We start from the raw sequence: 17,171 nt of genomic DNA, 5'->3' as shown, positions 1-17,171 counted from the left end.
CGTGTGTGTGTGTGTGTGCGTGTGTGTGTGTGTGTGTGTGTGTATGTCCATTTGTATGCCGTGTGTGTGTGTGTTCATGTGTGTGCCTTTGTGTGTGTGTGTGTGTGTGTTTCTGTGAAGAACATTTTGTTTATTTTGTTTGGATATTTGCTGAATTGTAATGCTCATTGACGGTTGCGTCCCGGTTTTCCCACATTATGTCGAGAAGCGAGTGAAAAGGAGCGCGCTCATGTTGGCCCAGTGTCTGGACTTCAGGTACTGTCCTCATTGGGTTCAGGTTGGCTGAAGTCTGCAAGGAAAAACAAAGACAACTGTGGATGTTGGATATTGGCGTTTCTCTCATCTATAGATAAGTGTTGGATTAGGATCCCCAGCCCTCGTGGTAAAATGCGAACCCTTTAGCGCCGTTTAATGTTGATCACCTGTCCCCGCTGTGGAACCAAGGGGACATTTATAGTGGTATCACGGCCTGGCAGCGCTAGTATTGCATAAATATATTGTTGACTACTGCTGTACTGTGTGGAGTTGGGAAGCACAGAACACAGAACGCCTTGAGAGGATTCCTTTTTGGGGGAAGAGACGCAAGACATCTTTTGTCGAGGAGAAGAAGGTCAGCTAAATGTTATGCCATTATTTGATGACTGCACAAATATTCTCTAATAAGGTTGCGAATACCGCAGGGCTTTTCAATCGGAGGATCGACTTTACCGTGGACTCCACTGGACTGTGGCCCACACTGCAGAACATTAAGGGTAGTGCTCAGGTTAAAATCTGCTCTGGTTCAGAACATTAAGGGTAGTGCTCAGTTCAACTCATCTGATGGTTCAGAACATTAAGGGTAGTGCTCAGGTTAAAATCTGCTCTGGTTCAGAACATTAAGGGTAGTGCTCAGTTCAACTCATCTGTTTGGTTCAGAACATTAATGTTGCACCAACATGGATTAAATTAATCCTGGTTTAGGGTTAATCTAGGGTTAGTAAATCTAGGTTTAAACTGGTTTATAATTAATCCAAGATGCGTTGCACATTTTAGTTTTAACTCTGGATTAGTTTACCTAGTTTAAACAAGGATTAAAATAGGATTAGTTTGTGTTCAGTCTGCCATGATGGATCCCTGCGAAAGGTGAACAAATTGCACAATATAATCCACAATTTAAAAAAAAAAACAACGGTTCACTTTTTGAATAAAGTTAACCGTTAATTTACCTTAACTGTTACAGTTGACACTGACAGTGAACACTTGTTACATTTATTAAGAGATGGCATGGCACATCAAAGAGGATCGAACTTTTCAACATTTGAAAAGATGTTGCTGTCGGAATTGATGGAGGATTTTGGGATTATAATTGAAGATAAAAGGATTGACAGCGTTACGCTGGAAACAAAGGAGGAGACCTGGGTCATGTTAGCGGAGCGCTTCAATGGCTCAACTGGCATTAAGGAGGTGAGGGACAAGTCACAACTGAAAGCCTGCTGGAAGAACTTAAAGGCAAAGGCAAAAAAGGATGCGGCAGAAGAGAGGAGGCGGATGTTTAAAACTGGCGGAGGACCACCACCAATGATTACGGACCCTCTATCGAAAAAAATCATTAATATGATCCCGCAGCAGATTTCCCCCCTCCCTAACCCATACGACGATGACGGCGCAGCAGAGAGGAATACAGCGACAGAAACTGAAAGTCCTCTGACTTTGATGCTTGATAGCTGGTCCAACCTTCCCATTGAGGCATATGACAGATTCTTTGGTGAATCTATACTGCTGTGAAAACTCGCTATTTTCGTCAAATTCCATTGGATTTAACTCTAATTTTCCTGCGAGGAACTCTTTCCTCTAACGCCATCCAGCGAAGATATGCAGCCATGTTGTCAAGTAAACAGCGATAAACCTAACATAAACCTCCTCCAGAGGTGGTTTAAATATAACTGTTAAACCAGGATTAAACTAGGTTTGAAATTGCTGGTGCAACGGATTTAAATTTAATCTCAGTGGAGTTTAAACTGAGATTACCAAAGGGTTAAATATAACCAGGATTAATATTAAACTATGTTTAAACCAGGTTTAAAGTTTGGTGCAACACGGTTAACAGTTAAACCTTGAATTAATCCAGTTTAAGAGTTAATCCATGTTGGTGCAACCCAGCCAGGGTAGTGCTTTGTTTGGTTAAGACACTCCGATCCATCAACTGAGTTCAGTTCATAATGTACATACCAGTTCATACCAGTTCCAGTTTCTTATATATAATGGTATTTAATGTTAACTCCCTTGTATTTAGTTGGATTATGTACTTAGTTTGTGGAGTAGGATAAGTATTATTTTTCAGCTGACTTCAGTCCTCATGTGTACTGACTAGGGATGGGCAAAATGATTATTTTCCGGGAACTACTTCTTTCAGTTCAGTTCACTATAACGATTCGTTTGTTTGATTTGTTCGTTTTGATTCGTTCGTTACGTCAGATTAAGTCATTTGACGGCCCTGAGCATAATTTAAGCGATGTCTAGGCTCTACCCCCGTGAAAATCGACAAGATACACTATATAGTATAACCAAACGTCCCAACAATATTTATACCACTTGCTTACTCTCTATATGTCATTCATAGTTTTATATTTATAATTTTTTTTTTTTACTTTACATTTAATTCTTCATTATTCAGGCATTACAGAAATTTCATGGTCTTAAATAAAAAATACGAACTGCAGTTTAATTTCTTTGTTTGTTCTTGAATTGACGTAGAATGGAGCAAAGACTCCTGGGATTGGGAAATGCGTTTATCCAATAGCAGATGGAGCAACACATTCTCACTCCGAGCGCGTCGATTTCTGACGAACGGTCAGTGACTTTGGCTTCAGTTTCTGACGCAAAAGGGTACCCTTGCGCTTCTTTTTTCGACGCATGGGGTTTTCAACTCCTTACAATGTAACAACTTCACGGGGGAGCCGATGGCTGCACATAAAGACGCTATGAGCATTCATCCCATTGGCTAACGGAGGACCTTGCGCTTCTTTTTTTCGACGCAGGGCGTTTTCCCAGACATGGGGGACTCGAGTCACATGACTTGACTCGAGTCAGACTCGAGTCGCAAATTTGAGGACTTGAGACTTGCTTGACTAACACTGATAAAAGACTCGACTTGACTTTGACTTGGTCTTCATGACTTGAGACTTGACTTAGACTTGAGACAGATGACTCGAAATGACTTTTCTAAAGTTAGATTATAGGTTGGATATGTGATTTGCGATACGCCAGCAGATTTTGAAAAGACGCAACTCAAATGGTCCTACCCCCTCTCCTTCAACGCTGACTCTGACTCCACCCATTCCAAGTACATGGACGCGCAATCACACAAGAGCGCGAACACAGATGCGCGAGAGTGGGCCAGGGCAGGCTAGCTAGGTTGGAGTTTAGGGTTGTATTCTAGCGCTAGGTCCAAATGTGGATTAGCAAGTAAACTAGCTCCAGTAGCTACCGCAGGATAACAACAAACAGAAGCTTGCTCTGGCACGAGCTTTGAGTACGTGCACGTGCACAAAGAGGTCACGCGCGGGGGGAGGGGGAGTGCAGTACGACCGTTTGATTGACGTACTTACTGTCCAATGCCACTCGGTGCTTCTGAAAATCATTGGCTGGAGTTTTTCGAGCCCTGCCCGTTCCACAGATGATTAACTTGTTTAATTTTCATGTCAGTAGGCTACTTCTAACTCAGTGGTTTTAAGTGTCTTTTTGTTCAAGGTGGAGGTACGAGTTATAGCAGTCCCTGCATCAAGTGCACCTGGTGAACGTGTGTTCAGCCATGGTGGGGTGATAATGTGACCGCATCATTCAGAAGTCAGTGACAAAGTACTGTCAATTTCTTTTTTTTTGCAAATGCAATGCATTGTAAGTCGATGTATGTTGAGAGCCAGCAAGATTGCTGCCAGCTTTCAGGCTTGTGTATTACTATTTCCCCTTCCTACAGTATGTGTATGTGATATTACTTTTGAAATATTCTTTTTTTTCATGTCTGATGCCATGTGTTGCAAATAATATTCTACAACATGTAGGGAGATTGAGTGATTGACTTGAACTGTTGTCGTATACAGCTACCTAGAGGTTATATTTGATTCTGTTCATAGGTTGGAGGTAATGATCATAAAAAACATTTTCAAACTATGCACATAATGGTTTTGGAATGTTTTGAATAGTTTGAGTTATTGTTATTGTTAAGACATTGTTAATGTTGAAATAAAACTCAACTTATGAACCACTCTCTTTACCGATTTTTAAATGTGGAAACTGGGTTAGATCATCAGATTTTTGTATGACTTGACTTGTGACTTGCTTGACCTGAGCAATGACTTGACTTGTGACTTGCTTGATTCTCACCACAGTGACTTGGGACTTGCTTGAGACTTGAAGGTTATGACTTGAGACTTGCTTGTGACTTGCACATGAATGACTTACCCCCACCTCTGGGTTTTCCACTCATTACAATGTAATCCCTCCACGGCAATATATGAAGCTATGAGCATTCATCCCATTGGCTAACGGAAGAGCCGATGGCTGCACATAGAGACGCTATGAGCATTCATCCCATTGGCTAACGCAGGACCATGTGCTTCTTTTTTCGACGCAGGGGGTTCTATTTCATGTAGGCTACGCCGTCTAGGCTTCGCCTTATGGGCTTGTCCCGTGCGCGCTGGTGCGCGCTGAAAATTCAAACTATGCACCTATCAGCGTGGGCACCGCCCACATTTCCCAAGGTATCGTGTATATAGCACGGTGCATACCGTCGCTCATCCTCCCTTTTCTTTCAGCACTTGTGCTTATCAGCGAGAAATTGAGAACTACTATTAAGAAGATGAGAACATCAACACGGATCTCCCAAGCCGGTGGCAGCGGCTCGGGCGAGGCCGCGGACAAACGGCCCTTTTCAGGGCCACCTGAGAGCGCTCCTGGAGCTAGGTCCTTTTCAGGACTCCTATGCGCCTCCTGTCCCACCTCCCTGGCACCGGGTGACGGGCATTTGGCGTGCTTTCGGTGCCTCGGCGCCGACCACGCCGCGGCTGCTATGGCGGCCCCCGTCTCCTGTGTCGCCTGCCGGGAGCTGCCTGAAGAGTGGATCCTCTCCAGGCATCTCTTCTTTTCCCCTGCGGTGGAACTGGCTGACGCCATCGACCTGTTCAGGGCCGGCCCTGACGTCGACGATGGCATCATCGACGCCTCCCTGGACGGCGACTCGGCGTCCGGTTTTTCCCGCTCTCGGGTTACAACCACCACCGTCATACAACACGAGGGTCCGCGCCGGATGACCGATCTCTTCCGGGTGAGGCGGCGGCCATCAAAGGGATTCCCATGCCGGCCCCGCCTCTTGCCCCCGTATCTGACGATATGCAGGGCGAGTGCTTTCGCACCCCATCTTTTTCCCGGCGGGTTACCCAGTGCCCCTTGTTCCCGCCTTTGCAGCACTTTTTTATTGCTGCAGGTGAGGACCCTTCGACCCTGAAGGCTCCGGTAAGATCCTACACGGATTTCACCAACGTGGAGGGTTGGGCCGATACTCAGGCGAGGGGGATCCCTCGCCTGGAGCCTCCCCTTGCAGCGCTTCTCTGTCCGGGCGCCGGATGGCTCCCTAACGAAAAGCCGCTGCCCCCCGACCGCCTCCAGAAGCAGATTGTCGGCCTAACAAACAGGTGTTCGTTTGTGCCTATCAATCCGCGGCGGCGGTCAACAACATCGCCCTGCTCTCCTCTGCCATGGTCTCCTTGTCGGCTGACAGGGAGGCCTACGGCCCGGAGGAAGCCGCGAGATGGCTGGCGGTTTCCCGCTTTTCCAGCGCCATCCTCCAGCTATGCCAGCCGATAGCCGTTTCGGCCGGCCAGCATATGGCGTGGGCTACCATGATTCAAAGGGTCATATGGCTCTCCCACACTGCGGTGCCGGAACGTGAGCGGGCCAGCCTCGTCCAGGGTCCACTAGCGCCGGATGGCCTATTTGGTCCCAGGTTCTCCGAGGTGCTCGCGCACCAGCAGTCAGTCCGTGAGAATCGTTCCCGGTTCGGGGCGATTCTCACGGGCTCCTCCCGCCAGCAGGCTGAGAGGAAGCGGGGTCTAGGCCGGTCCCAGCGTTCCATGGGGCCGCCTCCGACTCCAGCCCCGGTGCAGCAGCAGCCGCAGCCGCCGCGCACGGGGAGAGCAGCAGCGCCACGGACCGGGAAGTTCAGGACGCTTGCTCCTACTTTTTCTTTCCCTATTAAAGAAAAAAGTAAAGACCGTTTGGCCGAACGGCAGTACATGGTACCTAAAGAGCGATATTCCTCAGGCCACCTGCGTCATACGCTTGTGGTGCGCTCCTCCATGTTGCCTCTTTCCCCCTCTCAGCCCGGTGGCTGTAGGGTGGCGGTCGGACGGCGTGTTCACATGGCCTCTGGTTCACCTGCTTCTAAGAAGCGGCGTCCCTTGGAGCCTCGTGGACGGATCAGAGACTCGTTGCACGAGCCCGTGGATACGGTCGCTTGAAGGCCTACCGGTCCCCTGGTTCCCCACATTAAAGGTGAGGAGATGGGTCCGCGCGCTGTGGCTACAGCCTGCGGACAGCGCATGCGCACAGGTGCGGCAGCCGGACGGCTCGCTCCCTGTTCAGCGGTCACGAGCGCAACGTCTAGACAGCTCGTTGTGTTTACAGCGGCTGGTTCAGGTACGTCTCCTACGCTCGCTGAGCCTCCTCCCTTTCGTGGGAAGCCCCCCTTGGTTCACACGCAGTGTGGAGGCAGTAGGGGCAGAGGAATACGGGTTATTCCTGGACGGTCTTCTTCAGCTGTCGGCTCGCCCTCTCTCCAACCGCTATGCGTGTTGGCAAGAGCGGTGCGTTCTGCCATCGTGGTTGGACACCACGTTGAGATGGGGCATCCCATACAGTTCCAGCGTCGTCCCCCACCCTTTATGGGGTTGATGGAGACCACGCTACGGGACCCGGCTGCGAGCACGGCTCTGGCAGCAGAGGTGGCACGTCTCTTGGTAAAGGGGGCCATCACTGTCGTTCCCCCCCACGAGTCTCACCTAGGTTTTTATTCCCGCTACTTCCTGGTTTCCAAGAAGTCAGGGGAAATGAGACCTATTCTGGATCTTCGCGTGTTCAACAGATTCGTTGCCACGAGAAAGTTCAGAATGCTCACGGTCGGAGCATTGTTCCGGTGTGTGAGAGAGGGCGATTGGTTCACATCCCTGGATCTCAAGGATGCTTACTTCCACGTCCCTGTTCGGCAGGCGCACAGGAAGTTTCTCCGCTTTGCCTTTATGGAGATGGCGTACGAGTACCAGTGTCTGCCGTTCGGCTATTCCCTGGCTCCGCGCACCTTCTCGAAGTGTGTGGAGACGGCGTTGGAACCGCTCAGGCGTCAGGGAAAGAGGATTCTCTTCTACCTAGACGATCTGCTTATTCTGAGCAACTCAGAAGAGACCGCGAGAAGGGACACCATGTTGGTGATAAACCATCTCTCCTTCCTGGGTTTTGCCATCAACTGGGAGAAGAGCTCCCCGCTCCCCAGCCGGCAGACTAGACTCAGACTAGCTTTGCCTAGACTCAGCCACCATGACTGCGATGCTTTCGCCTCCTCGGCGAGACGCCATCCTGTCGGCGCTCTCCCATTTTCACGTTCGCAGAAACGTGACCGCACTGTCCACCATGCGCCTGTTGGGGCTGATGGCAGCTGCCCACCCCGTGGTCCCCCTGGGTCTGCTTTTTATGCGCAGACTCCAGCGGTGGTTTGCTCGCCAACGGTTGGACCCCAGGCGACACAAGCTCAGGGTGCTCCTCGTCCCCCGTTCGGTGTCGCCAGACCTGGAATATTGGAAAGGACCCTCCGCCCTTCTCAAGGGTGTTCCCCTGGGCAGGGTGGCGTCCTACGTAGTGGTCTTCACGGACGCCTCGTTGACGGGTTGGGGAGGAACGTGCCTCTCTCACTCGGTCGGAGACGAGTGGCGCACGCCCCCTACAGCACACATAAATGTGTTGGAGCTCGACACTGTGAGGAAAGTGCTGTTGCATTTCTTTCACCTGGTGCGCGGCCGCCACGTTCTGATCAGGACAGACAGCGTGTCGGCGGCGGCGTACATCAACAGACAGGGGGGAGTCCGCTCCCCTGCTCTCCACCGAAAGGCGGTCGAGCTCTGGCTTTGGGCTCATCAGTATCTCCTCAGTCTGAGAGCCCTGCATATCGCGGGCGCCCAGAACTTTGGGGCGGAACTCATGTCTCGAGGCGGTCCCCGCCGAGACGAGTGGCGGTTACATCCCGACATTGTCAGACTGATCTGGCAGAGGTTCGGGACAGCGCAGGTGGACCTCTTCGCGTCCAGGGAGAACACGCACTGCAGGTGGTGGTTCTCCCTCAGCCCTCGGGATCTTCCCCCGTTGGGGGTAGATGCGTTGGCACACACACCTTGGCCGCGGGCTCTCTTGTATGCGTTTCCCCCGCTCCAGCTGATCCTTCCTCTTCTGGAACGGGTCAGACAGGAGGGTCTGTCCCTGATATTAGTGGCCCCGGAGAACCGTTCAGCTCTGTGGTTTCCAGAGCTGGCCGCGCTCTCACGGTCAGCGCCGTGGCCAGTACCGTTCAGGCCGGATGCGCTTTCACAGGCCCACGGGACGGTGCACCACCCGCCCGATGTCTCGGGACGGCTGTTGGTTTGGCTCCTGAGAGGTTGATCCTGCAGGGCAAAGGTTTGCCTGAGACGGTTATCGACACTATTCAGAGCGCTCGTGCGCCTTCTACTTCTTCCCTCTATGCGGCGAAATGGTGCGCCTTCTCTAATTGGTGTGAGAAGAACCACGCTGTCCCATCTCAATGCGAGGTGGGAAGCGTGCTTTCGTTTCTGCAAAACTTATTGGAAAAAGGTTTGGCCTTCTCCACTATCAAGGTCTATGCGGCAGCCGTTTCGGCTGGCCATGCAGGCTGTGATGGTGGACCGATCTTCAGCCATCCACTGGTCAAGAGATTCTTGCGTGGGGCTAGACGGGTTAGGCCTGTTTCACGAGTGCTTTCACCACGCTGGGATCTCCCCACCGTGTTGCGCGGATTGTCCAGGGATCCTTTCGAGCCTCTTTCTCAGGCCCCTTTGGATGCCCTGTCATTTAAGACGGCGCTCTTGTTGGCCTTGGTTTCTGCCAAGCGGGCCGGTGAGCTAACCGCTCTGTCTGTCAGCCCGAGTTGCTTGTTGCTAAACGAGGACAGCTCCTTCGCGTTGCTCAGACCTAATCCTGCGTTCCTCCCGAAGAATATTAATAGTTCTTTTCGGTCGAGGGATATTGTGCTTAAGGCTTTTCACCCCCCGCCTCATTCTAGTGAGGCGGAGGCGGAGTTGCATCTCCTGTGCCCGGTTCGGGCGTTGGCTATGTACGTGAATCGCTCGGCCGCGTTCCGCTCCACACAACAGTTGTTTGTGTGTTATAGCGACGCTAGCAGGGGCCGCGCTCTCTCTAAGCAGCGGTTTTCTCGCTGGGTATGTGAGGGTGTTTGCTTAGCCTACTCTCGGCAGGGCTTGGCGCCACCGTTGGGCGTTAAAGCTCACTCCACACGGAGCGTGGCCGCTTCAACGGCTCTACTCAAGGGCGTTTCGGTGGAAGACATCTGCGCGGCTGCGTCATGGTCTTCCCCCGGCCCCTTTGTCCGTTTTTACATGTTAGACATGTCCAGGGGCTCACTCTGCAACTCTGTGCTGGAGTCCGGGACCCCTTTTACGGCTTAAGAATATAAACATGTTCTTTAAAGCGGCGTGGTTGGATTTCCTCTCGCCGGCTGGCGAGTTGGACTTGATTACCAGTCTTACTCTTCCACCTTTTTTCAAATGAAAAACAGGCTAGGAGGGGTTTCTATTGGCTCGCCAATTGTCTGGTGGTTTTGTTTACCAGTGTGGCACTCCCGCCGTTTTTTCTTCTAAAAACGGCCGAGAGAGTCCCCTTATTGGAGAGTCGGATTCTATGGCTCCGCCCCCCGGTAGTAGCGGACCTAATGGAAACCGTGTTGCTCTGGTTTTTCTTTTCCTTTTCATGGGTTCCATGAAGCACGGATTAGAGCCGGAGTCTTTACAGACTCACTTTTTTCTCCCTTGATCATTGCCTTGCTTGATCTAGGAGGAATTCGTATTTTATTAAGCTGTTGTGTTTTACACATCCTTGGCTTTTTTTAGTCTTAATGTGTTCTGGTGACTCAGGTCGTTTTGACTGGGGTCCAGCCAAACTTGATCGGGAACCCATTGATCGAGCTCCGCTCGCAGCTTCACCTTAGCCCATAAGGCGAAGCCTAGACGGCGTAGCCTACATGAAATAGAACTTGATCGGGAACCCATTGATCGGGCTCCGCTCGCAGCTTCACCTTAGCCCATAAGGCGAAGCCTAGACGGCGTAGCCTACATGAAATAGAACGATAGTTATGTTATTATAACTCTAGTTCTATGATTGTAGGCGTAGCCGTCTAGTTTCCCACCTGCTGTACCCTCCAAATGCTGAAAGAAAAGCGTGGAGGATGAGCGACGGTATGCACCGTGCTATATACACGATACCGTGGGAAATGTGGGCGGTGCCCACGCTGATAGGTGCATAGTTTGAATTTTCAGGGCGCGCCAGCGCGCACGGGACAAGCCCATAAGGCGAAGCCTAGACGGCTACGCCTACAATCATAGAAATAGAGTTATAATAACATAACTATCGTTTTCCACTCAGTAATCACTCCACGGCAATGTATGAAGCTATGAGCATTCATTCATCCCATTGGCTAACGGAAGACCCGATGTCTGCACATTAACGGCGATTTTACAGTGAAATCTGTGACATTCCTCAACACAACTACACCAACGTGTCCTTGTTAATTGCGAAACATGTATGGGTTAAGTTTATGGGCATCAGTTGTCCTGTTTTGTGTTTTGATTGAGAGAAACAATTGTTTTTTTGATCAGTGTTGGGTAGCTGAGGTCGTTGCTATAGAGGCCACGTCCGTGCGCTTTTTTTGACAACTGACAGAGCAACCCTTTCTCATCAAAATTACGTTCCCAGAGAACTATTCGGTATTCTCAATTACGTTAGTCTAAAAAACGTATTTTGTCAGTGATTACGTTTTATTGAACATATTGTAATGACCTCGCCGGTGACATAACGTGGTCGAGTCATTAGAAATTGAAGGAACTTTTAATGAACCAAAACCAGGTGTCACTGAAACCCGTAACCAACGGCAGAAATCCCACCCAAAACAAACCCCGGTACCCCGGCAACCCCCAACACGGTCTCACTCACGTGCAGGCCCCCACCCTCGTGTTCTTCCAAGGCCCTCCCCCAGCTGACCTAATGATTCGCCCCCACACTGATTGACAAGAAGAACATTACAATACATGCACACAGAACAACTGGCATAACGGACAACGAAATACAATGCAACACATAACACACAAACTATTTAACTGTCCCAGGGTCGCTACAATATCGTAAATACGAATTCGTAAAGGAGCTGCCGTCAATTGGGTTGTTTTTGTCGTAAACTAGGGTCCGATGGTTGAAAAATAGACAGATATTCCAAGGTATCCTTAAAAGGCAGCTTGGATGTGTTTATTTTCTGCAGTTTAGACTTCTTCTATAACTAATTTTTGAAAGCAAAACACCAAGCTCATTGATTTAACGAGGGAGGGTTATTTGAAACAATTTATTGAATAAATATTTGTGAGAGGTCATTCCTTCTCCTGATTTTACTTCCTATTTATGTCTAGGGTAAACCCCTACTGTCCACAAGCTTCCCCCCCCTCCCCATATGGATTTGGAGAATTGTTGCCACGTCCCAGTGGTGGAGGTATCATATGAAAGAGGGCATTCAATTATAGCCCACTACAATGATCAATTAGGAGGCCGAAGCCCTAAAGGAAGTGATGCAATAGGTGACTGAGTCGACAACATTTAAGTAAGCTGTATAGGGTCTCTTATATATCAAAGGGGGTCTCAAAGGACACATACGCTTCAACCTGTGGCTCCAGCACTACAGGAAAGGACTCAGCAAGTGCTCCATCTCGTTGCAACTCACCCAGCGGCTCGCTTGCAAGATTTTGGCCTGAAGTTCTTCCCAGACCTACACCCTAGCCATCCAACATGCATATCTGAGAATCAGGCCTCTCTTTAATAATGACAAAAAGTTATGAGAGAAACACACATTAACTTTTTGTTATCTCATAAGCGGCGTGGTGCCGGCTCCTTTTGACCCCCGACTTCAAAAACGTGGCCACAGGCCAGCTGTGTCTACACACCTTTAGCCACAAATGTACACCTCCATCCCACAAAAAATGGGGACTAGAAACTAACCTCTGTCTTTTACTGTACTGTTGGAGGTCACGCCCCTTTGCCGACCTTTTCGAGATAGCTAGGGATGCTAAAATGTTTACACACATTTCCCGGGGCCCCCTGAACGACATATCCGAGATTTGGAGTTCTAGCCCTTAGAGAAAAAAGGTTTCCCAAATGGAGTGTCATTTGGACAAAGCCCCTCAGAAGTGTAGCCTGCAAGACCTAATGGTTCAGAATGTGGTGGAAAAACAGTTTTTGAGATAGGAAGGTCCTACCGCCCTGAAATTTTAATACCTTATTCTAGGGCCTAACTGGGACCTCCGCACCGAAACTTGGCCCGGTCGGACCCCGAGGGCAGGAAGGGGGGGCCTGCCCTCGGGGTCTGACCGGGCCAAGTTTCGGGCAGGAAGGGCCCCCCCTTGCAGGCTACACTTCTGAGGGGCTTTGTCCAAATGACACTCCATTTGGGAAAACTTTTTTTCTCTAAGGGCTAGAACTCCAAATCTCGGATATGTCGTTCAGGGGGCCCCGGGAAATGTGTGTAAACATTTTAGCATCCCGAGCTATCTCGAAAAGGTCGGCAAAGGGGCGTGACCTCCAACAGTTGTCGACTCAGTCACCTATTGCATCACTTCCTTTAGGGCTTCGACCTCCTAATTGATCATTGTAGTAGGCTATAATTGAATGCCCTCTTTCATATATATATGATACCTCCACCACTGGGACGTGGCAACAATTCTCCAAATCCATATGGGGAGGGGGGGGGGATGCTTGTGGACAGTAGGGGTTTACCCTAGACATAAATAGGAAGTAAAATCAGGAGAAGGAATGACCTCTCACAAATATTTATTCAATAAATTGTTTCAAATAACCCTCCCTCGTTAAATCAATGAGCTTGGTGTTTTGCTTTCAAAAATTAGTTATAGAAGAAGTCTAAACTGCAGAAAATAAACACATCCAAGCTGCCTTTTAAGGATACCTTGGAATATCTGTCTATTTTTCAACCATCGGACCCTAGTTTACGACAAAAACAACCCAATTGACGGCAGCTCCTTTGCCGCGTGGTTTTTACATGGACATAATAAAGGATGGACCACGGACTGGAAAATGGCCGCCCATTCATTCCTATGCAAACTGCTCAGTGGCGCATGGTAACATACAGGAGCGATTTGCTTCCGCGGTATGTGGCCAGGACACGTGACCTAGTCCGTGACGTACCGGATGCAGAGATCTTCTTCTTCTTCTAGTTTAGTGGCGGATCATAGTTTTTCCCCATATACCGCGACCTACTGGACTACTACACAGGAGTTTGTGACAAGGACGTTGACAAGGACAAGGACGTTGGCAAATCATACTTTAAATCAGGGGTCTCAAACTCAATTTACCTTGGGGCCGCTGGAGGTAAAGTCTGGGTCAGGCTGGGCCGCATCAAGTATTCCACAGAAAAAAGGAGCACATCTGACCCAATCTAAGTTAATGATCGGGCTATAATTAGATCACGTTGGCATGTAATCGCTGACAACAGGGTCGTTGGTGGAACGATTCATAGTCGTTGGTGGAAACCAGGACATTTTAGCGTCCTTTGGCTTTTGTCGGGACTCAGGACACGCAACTCAAAATTGGGACTGTCCCGGCAAATGCGAGACATCTGGTCACCCTACCACAAGTGATAAAAAAGCGTGGCAAGCGACTCAGCAGAAATGTGCGTTCGACAACAACGTGCGGGCCGCACTAACACTACATTTTGATGTCAAGTAGAGGGCCACAAAATATCATCCCGCGGGCCTCAATTGGCCCCCGGGCCGCGAGTTTGAGACCCCTGCTTTAAATCATACAAATAAATTCAAAGAAAAAACCAAACTAACGAAACAAAATAAACAAAATCAAACAAACTAACAAAAGAAATGAATAAATAAAAAATAAAAAAATATATACTTAAGGTTAAATTCTTCTAATTAGGTTAGTATCTTTTATCTAATTTATCAGCAATTTCATTGCCATATATTCCATGGTGGGCTGGAATCCAACAGAACTGAATAACTAAACCAAGGCTTATAATATTTAAAAGAAGATGCTTTACCTCTATCACCAAATCTTCACGTATTGAATTATTTGTTATAAAACTTAGTATCTACAACCCATCTAAGAGCGGTTATTATTGTGGCCATCTCGATTGAGTATACTGATAAAGTCACCCACTCTATATCCATATCCTTTTTCAAATTCTGGAATATATATGCCAATACCACATTGTCCTTTGGGATCTTTAGAACCATCTGTAAATATTTTCAGATATCCATAGAATGAAGTATTTAAATAACTTGAGCAGGCATTAGCAAAACTTTGCTTGGTGAGATGCTCGCTTTTTCGAAATGGAATAAGATGCAGCTGGGTAGGCACTGATTTTACGAAGAATGCAATCAATAATTTATATAAAAGTAAATGTTTACATATCGACCAGCAACGAAGTTGGAGTAGCCTACCCAAATATTGAATTGTAATACACCAACATTGTCAACTGTCATACATAGCTAACCATAACCCTGTCATACATAGCTAAACAAGCAAATGAAAATGAAATACCTACCAACGCAACTGAAATGTTAATATCAGACAATTTACAATATTATGAAAATTACGTAGGTCTCCCATAATCATTCAGGTAATCAATACGTGCGTGCCTGTTCCAGCTATTTCAATGATATCCGTGTTATCCGTGTTATCCGTGTTCAACGGCATTCATGTCAAGTAAAGGACAAATCTCAGACTTTGGAAGTTAATGGAGTTAATGGAAGTTAATTCGGAATTTAATTTAATTCGGAAGTTAATGGAGCCGTGCACTTCAAAATAGGATCATAGCAAGGAGCCGTTTGTTTCAGTACGGCTCCTTTCAGCTGCGTACCCAACGTAAACTGCTAATAAAACGCTTGAGGAGGCGTTTTGAAAAGAAAAAACTTAATTTTTTTTTAGAACAGGGTAGAAATATAATTATGAGCCTTTGATTGATATCCAGACATTTCTTGCGGAGACACAATCCTGTTCCCCACTTGTATTGGAGTGGACGGCGATATCTACTTCTGGGCCGCATGAAATAACGGACCCCCGTCCACTCCCAGCTAAACAGCTGCAATACCAGGCTTGGCCTCTGAGCACGGGTGGATTGCGGAAGTATATGCCTGTCCTGGGGGCCTGGGTTTTTAGAGCCACGAGTATTAGAGGGGGCGGTCGATAGCAACAACCATAGCAACCATGACGGTCAAGTGACTGGATTCAGCCCCGTTGAAAAAAATAGAATACCTCCCAGTAGTAGCTTAATGATATTTAAATTATTATGACCATGAAGTCTTTATTTGCATGGGTTTACATTTCGTTGTGTAGCATGGAAAAATCGGAGAAACACTCCCATTCAGAATGCATTGGTTTACACTTCGTTCTTTGGAGCACGGTTATTTTTATTTATTTATTTATTTTCCGTTTTTGAGGAGTTGAGGATTTATCTGCAATAATCCAAAATCCAATGGAAAACCCGTTGGCTTTTTGTCAAGGGAACCGAGGGCGACGCTCACTTCTGGGTTTGCCAACATGCGTCATCCCTCTCCACCACTCAATACTGTAAAAACACATGTTCAAGTTGAATGATAATGCATGAATTTATTCTTTATTCTGCCATAGTAACAAATGGCAAAAATAGGCTGAGAACGAATTCGTATTTACGATATTGTAGCGACCCTGGGACAGTTAAATAGTTTGTGTGTTATGTGTTGCATTGTATTTCGTTGTCCGTTATGCCAGTTGTTCTGTGTGCATGTATTGTAATGTTCTTCTTGTCAATCAGTGTGGGGGCGAATCATTAGGTCAGCTGGGGGAGGGCCTTGGAAGAACACGAGGGTGGGGGCCTGCACGTGAGTGAGACCGTGTTGGGGGTTGCCGGGGTAACCGGGGTTTGTTTTGGGTGGGATTTCTGCCGTTGGTTACGGGTTTCAGTGACACCTGGTTTTGGTTCATTAAAAGTTCCTTAAATTACTAATGACTCGACCACGTTATGTCACCGGCGAGGTCATTACAATATGTTCAATAAAACGTAATCACGGACAAAATACGTTTTTTAGACTAACGTAATTGAGAATGCCGAATAGTTCTCTGGGAACATAATTTTGATGAGAAAGGGTTGCTCTGTCAGTTGTCAAAAAAAAGCGCACGGACGTGGCCTCTATAGCAACGACCTCAGCTACCCAACACTGATCAAAAAAACGATTGTTTCTCTCAATCAAAACACAAAACAGTACAACTGATGCCCATAAACTTAACCCATACATGTTTTGTAATTAACAAGGACACGTTGGTGTAGTTGTGTTGAGGAATGTCACAGATTTCACTGTAAAATCGCCATTAATGTGCAGACATCGGGTCTTCCGTTAGCCAATGGGATGAATGAATGCTCATAGCTTCATACATTGCCGTCAATGCCGTGGAGTGATTACATGGCAATGAGTGGAAAACCCCCTGCGTCGAAAAAAGAAGCACATGGTCCTGCGTTAGCCAATGGGATGAATGCTCATAGCGTCTCTATGTGCAGCCATCGGCTCTTCCGTTAGCCAATGGGATGAATGCTCATAGCTTCATATATTGCCGTGGAGGGATTACATTGTAATGAGTGGAAAACCCCCTGCGTCGAAAAAAGAAGCGCAAGGTCCTCCGTTAGCCAATGGGATGAATGCTCATAGCGTCTCTATGTGCAGCCATCGGCTCCCCCGTGAAGTTGTTACATTGTAAGGAGTTGAAAACCCCATGCGTCGAAAAAAGAAGCGCAAGGGTACCCTTTTGCGTCAGAAACTGAAGCCAAAGTCACTGACCGTTCGTCAGAAATCGACGCGCTCGGA

The 17,171-nt window shown here is 47.9% G+C and overlaps 1 protein-coding gene across 1 annotated transcript in view; it reads left to right on the top strand.

Moving 5' to 3' along the window:
• The window catches only part of LOC132445682 (ly6/PLAUR domain-containing protein 1-like), a 31,311-nt gene that overhangs the window by 11,704 nt on the left and 2,436 nt on the right, over window positions 1-17,171 (top strand). The window lies entirely within an intron of this gene.

Source organism: Gadus macrocephalus, chromosome 17 (genome assembly GCF_031168955.1).
Source record: "Gadus macrocephalus chromosome 17, ASM3116895v1".
NCBI lineage: Eukaryota > Metazoa > Chordata > Actinopteri > Gadiformes > Gadidae > Gadus > Gadus macrocephalus.
The sequence above is the reverse complement of the archived record's forward strand: the minus strand, read 5'-3'. Positions and strand labels throughout refer to the sequence as shown.